Below are 15,611 nucleotides of genomic sequence, written 5' to 3' on the forward strand. Positions count from 1 at the left end.
ATTATATATACATGAAACCCAACTTGGGCACGAACAGCAGATGTTGCCAAAGACGCAAGTTTTGTTGTCGTCTTAGCGCGGGGAATTGTATAAATGGGACACGTTGGATGCCCATGCACATTTGTATTGCTTGCAAATGGACATACATGTGTACCACCCTAAGTAGACGCAAGGCCCCGGATGAGATGAGAAACAGCAGTGAATAAGGCTGGACAGTATTGGCCTCAGTAAGACCTGGCTGTGAGCTGTGCGGACAGGAAACAGATTTCGCTCCTCAAATACAGCGTTTCTCAGCCAGATCCAGACTGTGAGTTCGCTGCCAGCCACTGTTCACAACCAGCCTGGCCACAATCACTGTGAAAACCCATTCTGTTTGTTGTGTCAATGTGCTGTACCAAAAAAAAGAAAGAGAATAAACAAAAAAAAACTTACAAGCCTAAAGTGAGATAGTTAAGGGGGGTTGGTTTGCCCACATGGGACAAGAGCCATCTCAAGCTGGACAGGTTCCCCATCATATGGCAGTCTTACACACAGCACATGGTTCTTGCTGAACATGACAGCCACAACAACTCTAAAGCCAAAGACACCGCGCTAGTTCCCTGTGCCATTTTGGAACGAGCGGATGGCTTGTCTTCAGTCGATGACTCGAGATAGCATGCGGTGTCTTGAGTGCAGATCCTTTGTCTGAATGTTTGATGACACCGAGTCTTGAGCGGAGCCAAAGATGTCGTACAACAAAAAGAACAAAGCTGTTATTGAAACTTATGGTTTCGAAATGTGTGGTCCGGTCACACTTTGAGTTTAAGGCCCATAGGAAATAATAATTAAAATTTTTTTAGACGACTTGTAGTAGAAAAAGAAATAAAAGTCTTATATTGTTGCCCAGAAAAATCCAGTAATGTCCCAAGTCACATGCTTTTTTTGAGCAGCCTGTTAAAAAACATTGTTGGTTTAACTTAAAAAAGTAAGTAACCTGGTTGCCTTAAAATTTTAAGTTGACTGAACTGGAAAAAGTGAGTTAATACAATGAAGGAGATTGATTTAATCATTAGAAATTCAAAATAATAAGTTATCTCAACTAAATAAATTATTTAAGTAGATTTGACAAAAAGAAATGTTGTGATAACAAATCTTAAAAATATTTTTTTTACAGTGTGTGATTAAAAGTCAGAGATTTTAATATATACCACTGATATAATATATACTGATATTCTCTCTGTGTATTAAGCTGGGATGTGAAAAATTATTTTAACATGGAAGAACATATAAAAAAAAGTTCAAATTGACGAGATGAAATTGTTTTAAAAGTTAAAAATAATTTAAATTAAAAATATTTTTTAAAGATAAAATAAAAATATCAAGGAGAACAACTATTTTTAACATTAATAATAAGAAATGTTTGTTGAGCAGCAAATCATCATGTGAGAATGATTTCTGAAGGATCATGTGGCACGAGGAGTAAATTACATTTCAATATGTATGTATATATATATATATATATGTAATTTATTCATTCAAAAATTAAAAATATAGAAAACAATTTGAAATTGTAATAACATTTCACAGTATTACTGTTTAACTGCATTTTTGATCAAATAAATGCAGCCATTAAAAATCTTACTCACCCCAAACATTTGGATGTAAGTGTATACACAAAACTTTTAAAAAAAAATATTTTATAGATTTAAAAACATATACAAAATGTTAAATACATATCCTCAGCAGAACTTAAATGTTTCTCAAAAAAATATTAAATTCAAATTATCTGAGCCATGTTGTCTGAACCAAATTATGAATCAAATTATCTGAGCCATGTTATTTGAATTCTGGAAACTCTTAGTTAGTGTATTTTTGTCTATATTTTTATTTATCCTAAAAATAATCATCTAAGACTTAAAGGGATACTCCACTTTTTTTGAAAATAGGCTCATTTTACAACTCCCTCAGAGTTAAACAGTTGAGTTTTACTGTTTTAGTAGCAAAAATATATAATATGGTAGTCAATGAAACTGAAACTGTCTGGATACAGATATTCTTCTAAATATCAAAAAATTGGCTGAATGGATTCGAAAACGGTCTGTTTAACTCTGGGGGAGTTGAAAAATGTAATCCTTTAAGAATTACAGCAATCACAAAAGAACATAGTGTGAACCTTTAAAGATAATAAATGACTTGCCTGCAGTGAATCTAAATTGTTGCAATAATCTCATTATTATAAGGAAGCTTGATATCTAATTAGTCTTTATGAACAAATCAATAATTCAGAGGATCTGCTGAAGAAATGAAGAACAAATCTTCATTTACTTCCTATGCTGAGTCTGACAGAGAGCAGGTCTTCACTCACCTTCAAAAAGACCCTACAAAAGACTTGTTGCAATATCTATAAATATAAGATAATACGTTTAACAGCTAATTTATACATTTAAAGTGTAAGTGCGTAATTTCAGTGCCACTATGATAAAAGTCATGCTTACAATAATGACTATTATCAAACAGGTTTCCCAAACACTCCCCCATCTACCGTGCCATTGGTCGGTCAAAAAGATAGTCCCGCCCCAAAATCATGCAATTGGTCAATGTTGCTGTGCTGACAGTCACAGGGCCTTTTCTGAAAATTCTCTACACACAGATCTCATGAAATGGCGTATGTATGACACGGCAATTCGTATTTCCATTTTTGCCGTGCTATCAACACGCATAATCGCTTTTCAGCGTGTTTATCAACGCCGTTGACTTACACCGTGTCCTAACTACATGCGACGAGATAAAGTTCCAGCAACAGCAAGTGTGTCTGTCCACACTAGACCCGATGCGACTGTGAGACGCCACACGTCAATCAAAAATCCATTCAGAACAGTGTGTGGGCGGAGTCTCTCAGTGAAAGCGCACTGCTGGCCCGCACTCGCATTGGAAATAAGTAAGGACATGTCAAATCAAGAAATAACGTTATTAAAAATCAAAACATTAACAAAATATACTCATTGACTAATTTTGTTATGAAGTACAGTTGTATGTTTGCATAGAATTCATTTTGAAAGCTATATTATATACTTTCAAAATCTGAGGTAAATTATCCGTTATCGCTTGTGGCACAGTGACCTATTTTTAACTAAAAATAAATAATGTGTACTCATCGTCCATGTTTGATGGTTAAATATTCATGACATGCAGAACTTCCATCCAATGAGATCTGTGTGGGCGGATCTGTCAGCCGCGATGTCGCAGAAATAGGAACCGTTTCTAAATTAGAAAATTTGCGTGTCGCCGTCGCGTCTGGTTAGGACAAAAACTCTAATTAACATGGAAAAGATACCTTTTATCGCGTATCGTCGCGTCGCGTGTAGTTAGGACACGGTTTCAACGTTATATTACTGTATATATAAATATATGACCTATCCCAACCCCGTCACTAAACCTACCCGTCACTGGGCTTAATAACATTTATGAGTCTTCCCCTACCATACTAGGAAAAAATATCGCTCGCTAGATCTACATTTTGCTTCATTTCGCTCTGACATTTAACGGCGTGTACGTACACGCGGAATCACTCGGACATTTAACAGCGTAGACATACACGCAAAATATGACGGTTCGTTTCGCCGAGGACATACACTCGGATAGGTTAAAATGCATATAGATAACACGCCACTTGCTTTTGCATAAACATACACGCCACTTTCAAGTCAAGTGAAACGCATTTTGAGCTATCCGCGTGTATTTCTACACCATTAATGTCCGAGTGATTCCGCGTGTATGTTTTTGCCGTTAAATGTCTGAGCGAAACGAAGCAAAATGTAGATCCACATCTGGGGAGCGATATCTTTTTTTTCCCTAGGATGGTAGCTGAAGACTCATAAGTGCTATTAACCCCAGTGACGGGTAGGTTTAGGGACGGGGTTGGGGTAGGTCATGTATTTATATATACAGTTATGTAACGTTAAGTCAACGGCGTTCACAAACACACTGAAAAGCGATTATACATGGTGATAGCACGCCAAAAATGGAAATACTAATTGGCGTGTCATACATACGCAATTTCATGAGATCAGTTTCCCACTTGACTTGAAAGTGGCGTGTCTGTTTACGCAAAGTCATAGCTACCATTCCAAAAACTGTCAACACTAAATAAAGTATTTTTATGGAAAAAACGCTGAAAAATATTTGGAAAGAAAAACATTGGGGGGGAAAATTACAAACGTAAAACTAAACCAAATATCCATCACATAACATTTGGCAAGTAGGGAATCAACAAGAACAAAGCCATGTATTTTTACCAGGGCCAAGGGCCGATTTCTTGCTCAAACGCCAAACCTAGAGGCAGTAGGAGGATGATGGGATTGCAGCAGTGGCCAGTTGGAAGCATCATTCAAGTGGAGCTGCTGAATCCTGATAGCGCTCTAGCCAGCGTAGAGTGACCAAAGCCAAAAAAAGGATGAAAAAAAAAAGTGCTGGCCTTCTACACAAAACTTCAAAGGTGACAACACGTTCAAGATTACACTGATTCTGATGGCGTGTTGGACTGTCTAAACATCTGAACCCGAATCCTTTTTCTATCGGCCTATCCAGACGCTCCACCATTCCGCACCAGATTGCCGGGCCCCCTCTCTCCGCCACACATCAGTACCCAGCCTGCTGCCTGCTCCCTGAAGGATGGACCAACACCTGCTGTTGGCAGGCACTGCCTCCCCCTTCCTTGTTTCCCTTTGCACTGTCTTCATGAGCTCCAGCACTTCAGGGTGAGATACCATGGGGGAAGAAAAGGCTTTTGGGAAAAAGGAGGGGTTCTGCGAGACCCTGCTTGCTTCGTTTGGCTGAACCGGCAAAAGGTTCTTCCTCTTCATTGCCCGAAGCCCCTAGTGTTCCGTCCATATGGTTGTCGCATCTTTTCTTTTCAGATTTTTTTTGGTCTTGGTGGAATTACTGGATGGTTGACCTGACCTGCATGCATTTAAGATGAAGGGGTGAAACTAACCAGAAAAAAAGAAAGGAGGAATAAATACAGCATGTGGTAAATACGCAGTCATGCGCAGGAGTCAATGAGCCCCCATCTTCATTGACTAATGGGTCATATTATTGTGCAATAATCCTGCTTCACATTAATTCATGGATATGGTTGTGTACTTCGTACACTGTGGTTAAAATGAACTACTCATGCTGTATGATTTTTTTCTTCTGTGGAAAATACAAGACGATGAATAAGGGTCTTATCAAGCGAAACCATCACTCATTTAAAAAATACTAACAAAGTTTAAGTTTTATAAGCTGAAATGCTCGCCTTGCTCTGTTCTGTGATGCACGTGACTCTCCTGTTCAAACTCGTTCATCAAAATGAACGAATCTTTTTTCCGAGACAATTTGTTAGTTTCATTCGTTGAATGAACCAAATGACTCATTTTGATGAACGAGTTCGAACTGGAGAGTCACGAACGCTCGTCACAAAACAGAGCAAGGCGAACATTTGAGCTTATAAAACTTAAACTTTGTTATTTATTTATTAAATGAGCGATCGTTTCGCTTGATAAGACCTTTATTCATCGTCTGGAATCGTTTAAAGCCCTTTGAACTGTTTGCAGTTTGCACTGAAACTCTCTTTTGGACCTTGAACCGTTTGGTTCCCATTTAAGTCCATTATATGGAGAAAATCCTGGAATGTTTTCATCAAAAACCTTAATTTCTTTTTGACTGAAGAAAGAATGACATGGATATCTTGGATGACATGGGGGTGAGTAAATTATCAGCAAAAGTTTTTTCAAAAGTGAACTACTCCTTTAAGTAAGTTTAGTAATGTTTCATTTTGTTGTAAAAAAGTTATTAATATATTCATAATATATTCATATTCATATATATATATATATATATATATATATATATATATATATATATATATATACTGTATATCCTCTCTGGAGAAAACCGTGATGTCATCGTCCAGCTCAGGTCAGTTCTCATATAATGATGTCAATGCAGGCAGGTCAATATTATTGTTGAATATTAAATTAAATGTTACATTTAATGTCCACAACTAAGCAAGCCAAAAGCCAATGGCAACAGAGGTGAAAAAAAGGTGAAAATGGCAACAGTGGCAAGGAACCAAAACTTAAATTTTTAAAACTTAAAGCAACTTGCATGTTTAAGGCATAAACTTTTCTTTATTTGTTTTTTTTTTTGCTTTTTATTGAACATGAACATCAGTCAAAAACATCAGTGAACATCAGTGTTACAAAATGACATTTTAGTTCCTTTTTTTCACCCCTTTATCCACTCTTAATGAAAAAAGCCTCCTTTGTTTCATTAATACATCCTAAATTATTTATGTTTATTGCATCAACTTAATAAATCTAAATGTGAGCGAATAAACATGTATCTTCTAGACATTTTATGTCCAATCTAGTCTACTCTGAATATCAAATAATTCAGGAGTCTATAAAGACTATAAAGACAAGACAAGAAACCTAATGAAATTTTTCAGACAAAACGCAAATTTGAAAATCCAGAGTTCTTGCCAAAAAAAGGGGAAAATATAATTTATTTTTTTTCCTCCTGAGGCAATACCTCAAAAAGGCCATTGAGCTCTTGCTAAGAGCATCTGCTGGCCTATGCTAATTTCAGACCTGAAATTGTGATGCCCAGTATGAAAGAGTCCTTTGGCTATATTTCATGCACACATCTAGGTTAAAGGACAAGGGGTGGTTGTAATGACCGAGTGGACACAAAGGCCAACAGTGGCCCTGATCTTTAAACCCAACCTAGGTTGAATTTAAGAAAATATAGCCTAAACGTATGCGTTGATGTTCATACACAACAACAGAGAAAGAAAAGCGGATATTTGAGTATTTCCAAAAATATATAACCAATTAAGAACATGTACTAATGAAGTTAACTCATTACTGCTGACAGCTCTCCTTAATCATGTAATTTAACCACTTATTACCCAGCATCTGTCTGAACGCAACGTGGAACAGCAGGAAAATTAGTACGAGAATATCTGACGTCAGCCATTGTTGCTTGAGCAGGGCTAAATGCAAATGTGCTCCTTGATAAATCAGGCTCATATTAAGTTGATGTACGTAAAAATAGGCCTGCATTTACTTTAAAATGTCCTAGTGCTTCTATGCTAATATTTCATTAAATAATCACTGCAATAACATAGTATACTGGTTAGATTTACTGTACTTTCATAATATCATAATTGAGTGAATAAAGTGGTGAGTAAAATGACCAATTCTGCAATACACTTCTAAAATGAAAAATTCAATTTGTAAAGAAATATTTCCCTTGTTTTCCCTAATTGAAATGCTATTGTCAACATTAAATTAAAATAACTTTTTAATGCATTTTTTTCGTCGTGTGAATTTAAATTTCATTGATGGGAAAAAAAGTATTTGTCTAGTAATGTAATGAATTAAGTTTAAGTGCTTTAAGTGCTTAAAAAATGTATTAAGTAGCATAATTTTATATAAAAAAAGTCTTTATTATGCAAGCATACCCATTTCTGAAGGCAGCACAGTTCATTACAGTAATGACCCCAATACAAACACAGTTCTGCTTCGTGACTATGTTGAGCGATGTGAGCAGAGGGAGCGGTTTAGACGCATAATTGAACATTTAAAGAGGACAAGCTTGGGGTAATTACGCTAATTAAGAGCAGTAACTAATGAAGCCATCCCTCCTGCGACACAGTCACAGTCCCTCGTACCATTACTCGCCATTAATCTTCCATAATCACCTATGTCGTGCGTTAGGGACATTCAGGCACGCAGCAAAGCATATTGTGAAAGCCAGCCAATTGGAGGACCATTTCAACCCCATTGGCTTGTCATACAGTCCAACTGGACTAAAATTATAAATAAAAGAGCTTTTAAGAGTACCATTCACAGACCAGGCATACTAATTCAGCACAGTACTGAAGTACTGACTGCCAAATAAACTGGTACACACGGTCTCTTTCCAAAGTGATTTGAACTGTTAACTGCAGGGCATTCTGGGCATAGACCACCACAACAAAACAACCCTCAGTGGCTGCCGTCCAGTTTCAACTTTTTTTCCACAGTTTATAACATATAAATGATAGCATGGAGCCAACAGTGTTTTACATGACAATGGGCAGTGGTTGGATAATGATTTTATTTCAGTCGGGTAAAAATGTTCACTTTATGAATATCATTGCAAGCATGGAAGTACAATCATGCTCTAAGACATAAGGTAGGAAATGGATAAGTGGTATAGAAATCAATGGCACATGCTTGAAAATAGACTCACTGAAAAAAAACTATTGTTGGTTTAACTTAAAAAAGTAAGTAACCTGGTTGCCTTAAAATATTAAGTTGATTGAACTGGAAAAAGTGAGTTAATACAATGAAAGAGATTAATTTAATCACCAGAAACTCAAAATAATAAGTTATCTCAACTAAATAAATTATTTAAGTAGATTTGACAAAAGAAAAAATGTTGTGATGACAATGAGCGTGATTTGAGCTTGAAAAGAACATTCAATGATACAACTGTTGTCAGATTTTGTCCCAAAAAACGCAATCACCAAACTTTTTTCTGTGTTTGGTCCCAGGTGAGTGCACGCTGTAAGCCTATTGAGGCATATTCCTAAAACCCAGAAGAGAATTAGCATAATTTGGGATTGTTATACACTGTAAAAAATATTGTACTTAAAAAAAATGAAGTAACCTGGTTGCCTTAAAATTTTAAGTTCATTGAAATGAAAAAATTGAGTTAATACAATGAAGGAGATTGATTCAATCATCAAAAACTCAATATATTATGTTATCTGAACTACGGAAATTATTTAAGTTGATTTGACAAAAGAAAAAAATGTTGTGATTACAAATCATGAAAATGTTTTTTTTTTTTACAGTGAGAAGCCCCAAACAAAAAAATTCGGAATTCTAATTTCTCATGGCTACATTTTTAATGTTTACTAGCAGAAAAATCTTAATGGAACAGGGTGATATTTCGATAATGAAAAATTATATTTCAATCGATGTCCCGATCATGTTTTTTGTTCCCCGATCCGAGTCGAGTCGAATCATTGAATATTGATTATCGGCCAATACGGGGTCTTGATCCGATACTTGTATTTCCTTAGTGCTTGGTGCACACTTGTACAAATTACATTAAAGTTATTGAAATCAATCTATACAGGGCAGGGATGTGCAGAATGTAAAATTCCAATATACTGTAACTACTACTACAGTTATTATATTTACAGGCCTACACACACACAGTATAAAGACAAACATGTCACATTGTAAACAGACTGTGTGGTCACAATTATGAATATGCAACTAGTACTGATCAAGGAGGAGGGAGGGGAGGAAATCTCAAATGCGATTCAAACCTGCATTTCCCACATAAGCACCAAGGCTCGATGTGCCTCAGTTAAATATTAAGTAACTCATCTGCATTTTCTTTTCAGGCCTTAGGTTTCTGAGGCTGCAGCTCAACACTGATCTTGGACAGTGATGCCACCTATTAACATTTAAACCGAGTGGACGGCTGGATGTAAGAAGAATCACTTTACAGGCCAGCAGTGACACTCTTTAAGCCTTGGCCCTGAGGTCCAAGTCCAAGACTGTTCCAGCAGTCGCCACCTGAGTCTGACACCAGACCCGAAGGCCTGCATAGAGGTAACAAGGTGCTAGGGCAGCTCTCCAGGCAGCTAAAACGAGTCAACAAGACTAAAAACTAACTAAAACAGGTTTGTTTAGGTGCTAAAAATATCAGTATGTAACTTGAGACACCGAAGGAACTTGCATAACTCAACAAAGACTGCGGGGACCATCAGATCAGAGAGCTAAAATCCACTTTTGTTGTCAAAGCAGAAAGGTGATTTTGGAAATCTACCATCCTTTGGGTTTGTGAAAGGTGTTATTTCAGAACAGTGGCAGTATCACAAAGCGCAGAGGCTTTTTTAATGCCGTCTCTGGGGGGGTCGGCGCTACACCAGGCCAGTGTGACTGCCAGACAGCTCTGCTTGTCTGTTAATCTGCGCTCGCTGTGAAAGGGGGGCAAGCGAATGGCGCTGCCAAACACGAGACGCACTGCAGATGGCAACACTTCCATATTCTGTTTCTTTTCTGGCCGACTCTCCTTCTCACCCACTGTTATTCATATGCATGAATATGTTGTGAATACTAGCATCAACGCTTTCTCTATATTTTCGGTTCCCCCCCTGCAGATCCATGTTTATCGGATGGCAATTTCGCATTCGGCGAGGTTCGGACGTGCATCGTGTTTTTGAAATGTCGAGCGTAAATGTTTCAAACGAGCACAATGGAGATGTTACAACCAGAGCAAAGCATGCCCGTGGCACACTAGCTCAAAGTGCTTGTGATGCCCGCATGCTTTTTCTGGGTTTGTGCCGCAGCACTGCGATGGACATCTGCTGGGGCTTGGTGAACATATGTTTCCACAGCGCTCCATTTCCAAAATGAAAAACATAATGTCTGTCCAATTAAATATGCAAAAAACAAACACCTTTTTAACTAGCTCAAAAGACATTTTGTCATTTTTTGAAGTTTAATATTTTGATTTCTTGACATTTCGGAACTTCTCTGAGAGACACCGACAACTTTTAAAAGAGTTTCTAAACGGATATTATACCTTTAAGAGACATTTAACTGTACTTCAAGCCTTTTAACTAGTATTTTATTTTTCTGCCTTGATATTACAAAAAATTGACAAATGTGCAGGTTGCAAAAAGCCTTATTCCTTAAAATGCAAACATTTGATTTAACCGAAACCTAAAAGTAGCAATTATTTTTTACGCAAACATATTGTATACGGTACATTAGATTATTATCTGAATTATTAATAATTATACTTTACTCGTCACCAACAGCACAAGCTATTGTTATGATCCCAACCACAACAACATTAATTGCATTGTTTGGTCCCAGCCAGTCCAGCGTGAAGTCTGTCATTTGTCCAGTTAGCACATGGATATGATTAACTGTGGCAGGAGGCATGAAAGCGTTGAACCTTACTGTAGGCTGATCAAATTAATTATGCTAAATAGCAAAAGAGGGAGAAGGCCAAACTACATTGTTCACTGTGATCCATATACCAGTCGCTCGAAACCACTGACAAGCAGTGCTTGGAAGGAATACGATCGTAGTGTGTGATTTTCAAAGTTTTGCCTCAATATGTATTAAGAACCAAAACATGAATGTATACGTGATAAGGAACATCAAGTTTCATCTTCTAATTAATTTGGAACCCTGCAAAAACGAATTGACCTTGAAAAAAACAAAACCTGATTGCCGTGGAAAAAAAAACGTATTCAGCTCAAATAAGTTAAAAGAAGTTCAAAATAAGCAGTCGTACAGTAAAATTACTTGAAAATATATTTACTTTTGTATGGAGAGAAATAGTTTAACCAGTTCACCTGGGGAAAACAAATTAACAAATGGCGATTTCACACATAATACACGCTCTAAATATATAACCATAGTCAAAGAGCTCAAACTTAGAAAGGGATAGTTAGTTCATCCAAAAATAGTGTAATCATACCCTTAAGTTGTTCCAAACCTGAACACAAAAGAAGATATTTTGACGAATGTTGGTAACCAAACAGTTGATTAACTGTAACATTACTATATGTTTCTATGCTTAGACCAAGCATACAAAAATGATTGTTTGTGCAAGTGCTTATGTCCCACAGCCTCAATTTAGCATAAACCCAATTAAAAGTGGTATTTGTTAATTACTTTTTTTAGTCCAAACGACACAAACGCCTTTGTTTATGTTGTGTGTCAGATGATCACCTTCAGTTGCCCACTGTCCCCTCCTTTCTACAGCACCTTTCTCCATTTTTCTCTCCACAGTCCACACCTTATCTTGCACACAAGGCCCTCTGCCAAAATCTCAATATGTTGTGCACCTATAGTGACGATTTTCAATTAATGCCTCCATTCATCACTGTACAGTGCTCTAATTCTGGATGTCCCTGTTCTACAGGGAACAGTGTGCTACGATTTATGATGCCTGAGATACAGTAGCTTGGTTTACTCTAATGGACCTTTCCATTCAATCACATCTTATAAATTATGTCAAGAAGGTCTACAGATTCATTTGAATTGTGTCAGCCTGAAAGGTCATATGTCATCATAACAATATATCTGTAGTGTGTTTCTTATTATGGGTACCTTTAGAAAATAAACTAAGCAACGTTAGTTTGTCTGTCCACTAATTTCCAACAGTGGGCATATGCATCACTTTTTTTTCATCATGAGCATTTTCACATCTGTACCATACCTGTGCGTCAAGCATCTTAACGCTTTGAATAATGAATAATGAAATATGAATAATGTTAATAGTGGAACGCCGAGCCGAACAGCATTGTATCATGTAGCCACGAAAAAGGTGTAAATAGGGCTTGGGCGTCGTGACGTCATTACTGGCGTGGCGGCCATGTTGGCAGCTTTGCGCATATAATCATACCAGCAAGTCGAACGAGGAGAAGCAGCAGCAGAGTTGGGATAAAGAAAAGAAAAAAATATGTTTAAATCTCTAAAAGGTTGTGGAATTTACCGGGATATGTTAAATAGGGAAACAGTGACCGGTATGTGGATTAAACCGGCACTTTTAACGGTTTGGATCCATTTGAAATTTCCAACAAACAAAGGGTCGGCAAACAATCCGGACAAAGGTAAGTTAACGTTAAGATGCGCTCCACTTAGCTGCTAGTTTAGTAACTGTTAGTGGGAACAATCATTGACACGTGTACTTTTAACTAACGTTATGTGTTTCAAAAGTGTAGTTAGTAACGTTACCTGTCAACCCTTACGTTTATTCCGGATTTCTCGCGTAGTTGAGCTCTTTTCCCGCTGTCTTCCCGTTTTAGTATTTTCCTGTTAATTATTCGTTATTTTAATATTTAATATAACATTAACATTAGCCCTTCCATCGGACCTGTCAGTCTCTGTTGTCATGTTGATAGCCTCTTGCTTTAAGCATCGTTTTGCTTACTAACTTAAGTTTTGCTTAAAATAACGTTACTAACTACACTTTTGAAACACATAGTTAATAGTATGTTACATGTGTGAATGGTTGTTAGCACTATAACTGTTACTAAACTAGCAGCTAGGTGGAGCACAGTTTACAGTTGTCCGGATTAGCATAACGTACTGTGCCCCCACTGTTTAGTTGGAAATTTCAAATGGATCCGTCCGACCCGTTAAAAGTGCCGTTTTAACGACATAGCTGTCCCTGGTTTCCCTATTAAACGTATCCCGGTAAATTCAGCATCATTTTAGGGATTAAACATCTTTTTTTATTTTCTTTCTCCCAACTCAGCTGATTCTCCTCGTTCGACTTGCTGGTATGTTAACATTTACGAAGCCGTCAACAAACACTACGTCCCAGAATGCAACGCGGCGGTTTTCACGACGCGTCATCAATCCGGAAGTCGGCCATGTTGGAGGCACAGAACATCAATGCCTTTGAACTGAACAGACTCGCAAATTAAACAAATGGTAGAATCTAAGAAAAGTATAAATGGTAGAAATAGAAAAGAAGAAGTCATATTGACTAGGATGAGACTTGGTCACTCAAGATTGAACGCAACACTATTTATAATTGGAGCTCATGAGACTGGTTTATGTGAGAATTGTGGGGAGAAAGAAACAGTGGAGCATGTGTTATATGATTGTAAAAGGTATGAAGAGGAAAGAAAGGATTTGATAACCTATTTAAATGGAAGAGGGAAAGTTAATAAGGATTTGGCATATTTGTTGGGTTATGAGTTTAATAAAGATAGAGTAGGATATAGAATACTAATAGAATATATATATAGTACTGGATTAAGTGAAAGGATTTAAATATAGGATAAGGATGCTTTGATCTAATCCAGATTTTATAGTCCTGTCTGTAGGAGCTGAACACGCAGCGACAGGTGGGCTATGGGAAATGGAATGAGATGAAGCATCAAATGATTAAATAAGGATGGATATTTGAGGAAGAAGTAAAGAAATAATAAAATAAGGAAAATCTGATCATAAGAAATCGTGACTGCATAACAGCAAAGGTAGGTGGCGATATGCACTAAGATTGCAACGCGCCAAAAAACGAAAGAAGAAGAAGAAGACTCGCAAATTTGGCTGATTATTTCTGCTGAAAAACGGTCGAGTTTTGGTCTGTACTAATCGGTCGCATCGGGAAAAATAGCTTTCGTGTTCTATAGACTGCCAAAAGTAAAAGAGAAGAGTTCAAAAGACTGATGAAAGATGGCGTTTGTGGTTGACAGAAGCACAGCATCAGCACATCTGATCGCTGTCTCACTGTTTAGATCCGATTTGTGAGTCCATGCAGCTCTCGGGCAATACGGCTCTGACATTGGCACTGACGGAGGGGTTTGCATTTGCAATAGAGATGTTTCTTATTTAATTTTTACAACATGTATATGTGTAACAGTTAGCCACCGCCGCGCAGGACTAAAGGCTACTGCTTTAGGCTACTAAGCTGCAGAAATGTAGGAGGTTGTTATACGTTACAGTTTTTTTTCGCGCTTTTTTCTGCGCAGAAATAGTAATTTTCTGCTCGTCCGGCACTTTACAACAACACAGCATTGTTTCGGTAGCGACTTGAAGCATGTCTTCTCTAACAACCACTGACGTTTACTTTTTATTTGGCGTGAGAGTCTCATACCACCTGGAATCCTATCGTTCAGACTGAGGCATATGTCCTGGTATTTGAATAGGATTTCAAACCACATATGGATATAGCTTGAAACGGATTCCATGTGCTTTTTGGACTGACAGTCTGAATGTAGCCTATGTCGGGATAAGAAAGGAAGAATTGCCGTACGGGCTAGAGAAACTCATTCGGACCTTTACCACAAATTAACTTTAGTTTGTCAAAATATTGCCCTCTCTCCTGCTTGATATGTCCTTCTCTATATGATTTCGCACCTACCACGGATTTATTTTTTTCTGTGTTTTTTTTAGTGTAACAATGTGTTCAGTAGTACATTAACAGTCCATGCTGTTGTTTACATCCGAGTGCCTCCATAATGGCCGCTCATCCGGGTCACCGCCCAGACCGTGATTTATGCGCCTGCGCGACACAGCTTCTTTCCCGCGACAAACCACAAGCGAGTTATTTACCCCAGTAAAATATGGTAAGTACGTTCATGTTGTGTGTGTACAGTACATCCTGTCTTTTAACTGTTTATTAACTGAGATAGGCGAGATAAATCTTGTTCTTAAGACCGTATTTTTTTATCCAAAGTTAGTTGCTGGTACTGACAACTACGACGCGTCACCTACACTGAGGTAATTAAAGCATAATTCACGTTATATGCGAGGTATTTATATTTTTAGATGATGTATTTATTAACATTGAGCAATTTATATTGCTCAACCTTATTTGCATCACATTCAAATCCTATTTTAAATGTAGTATTACATGCCAAATGTTGGGTACACTTTGCCTGCCATAATATATTATTATTGTGTTTTAGGGTACCATCGTCATACTTCGCTATTTTTGGACCATTACCATTTTTTGTAGCCTACTTCAACATGTAAAGATGTGGCAACTCAAATATGTTTGGTATGTCAGATATGTAAATATATTTTGTGTCATGTAAAAACATGTAT

The 15,611-nt window shown here is 37.3% G+C and overlaps 1 protein-coding gene across 6 annotated transcripts in view; it reads left to right on the forward strand.

Annotated features, from left to right (window-relative positions):
- The first annotated feature begins 15,299 nt into the window (after positions 1-15,299).
- Positions 15,300-15,611, forward strand: part of nfia (nuclear factor I/A) — a 166,106-nt gene continuing 165,794 nt past the window's right edge. For 3 of the 6 annotated variants that reach the window (XM_089134783.1, XM_089134780.1, XM_039682227.2), the window contains exons 1-2: positions 15,300-15,316; positions 15,473-15,564. The gene's annotated coding sequence lies outside the window, so the exon portion shown is untranslated. Of the gene's footprint in view, positions 15,317-15,472; positions 15,565-15,611 lie in introns of those variants that run through there. The other 3 variants (XM_089134802.1, XM_039682230.2, XM_089134792.1) reach the window with 2 other exon arrangements.

This window comes from Pimephales promelas, chromosome 2, assembly GCF_988280905.1.
Source record: "Pimephales promelas chromosome 2, fPimPro1.hap1.1, whole genome shotgun sequence".
NCBI classification, from domain to species: domain Eukaryota; kingdom Metazoa; phylum Chordata; class Actinopteri; order Cypriniformes; family Leuciscidae; genus Pimephales; species Pimephales promelas.